A 905-nucleotide genomic window follows, 5' to 3' on the forward strand; every position below is an offset into this window, starting at 1 on the left:
TAGGGATGTTCATTTTAACCGGTTAACCGACCATAAGAATTTTGACCGATTAATACAATCAGTTAAACGGTTTAAAAAGTCATTTAATTATTTATTTTTTCAGTAATTTATCAAAATATTTAAAAAGGTTTGCTGCATGGTTAAAATAGCATTTTATTTAAAATAAATAAAAAAGTGTTTTTTAGGGGGAAAAAATACAAGTCGCGTATAGCCTAAGTCGCATTTTTTTATTTAATTCAGAAATGCCTAATGCCGACGCAAAATGTTTACAAACATTATAATAAACACTGTAAACATAGCTAGGCTATTTTAGTTCCCCTCACTCCACAACAAAGCCTTTCAATTAACAGTATTTAGAAAAGAACGAGAATTAAAAATATAAGAAGCTATAGCAATATACGTAAATGACAAGCCAAAACGAATTCATTTAGGCTAAAACAAAACTGAAACCAACATTGGGTCTCTCATTCGAGACAATCAAATGTTTCCGTATCCGCGATGTATTTGAATGCCAATTTATTATTTATTATGTACCAATATCCACAAAACAAAATGTTTTGCATAACATCTCGGCGGTACTGTGATAACACTTAACGGCTTAACAGATTTTACTACATATTTTTTACTACATAGTTTTTTTCCATATGTTTGACTGACTGACTTGTATTATGATAATGAATAGGCTGCATTGTCAAGGTAGCAAAGCTTAACTGTGTGCGCGCATGCGGCACCGGCACAATCACTTGAATTTTTTCCTTCTAACAGTGGAAGCAACTACTCCTTTTAGTCCTAAAGATAATCGGAATTGTAAAAGGTTTGCCTTTATTTGTGTACATTCACAATAAAAACAAATCTTTGTGCTTTTGTAAAATAAGCCTAAAGAAAAATAGGATGCCGCTTTCTGC

At 31.8% G+C, this 905-nt stretch overlaps 1 protein-coding gene across 1 annotated transcript in view; it reads left to right on the forward strand.

The window, feature by feature from the left end:
* LOC107753223 (ribosomal protein S6 kinase alpha-6-like) overlaps positions 1 to 905 on the forward strand; it is a 27746-nt gene that overhangs the window by 16358 nt on the left and 10483 nt on the right. The window lies entirely within an intron of this gene.

The sequence above is a fragment of the Sinocyclocheilus rhinocerous genome, unplaced genomic scaffold (assembly GCF_001515625.1).
Source record: "Sinocyclocheilus rhinocerous isolate Xijiao unplaced genomic scaffold, SAMN03320098_v1.1 scaffold1402, whole genome shotgun sequence".
NCBI lineage: Eukaryota > Metazoa > Chordata > Actinopteri > Cypriniformes > Cyprinidae > Sinocyclocheilus > Sinocyclocheilus rhinocerous.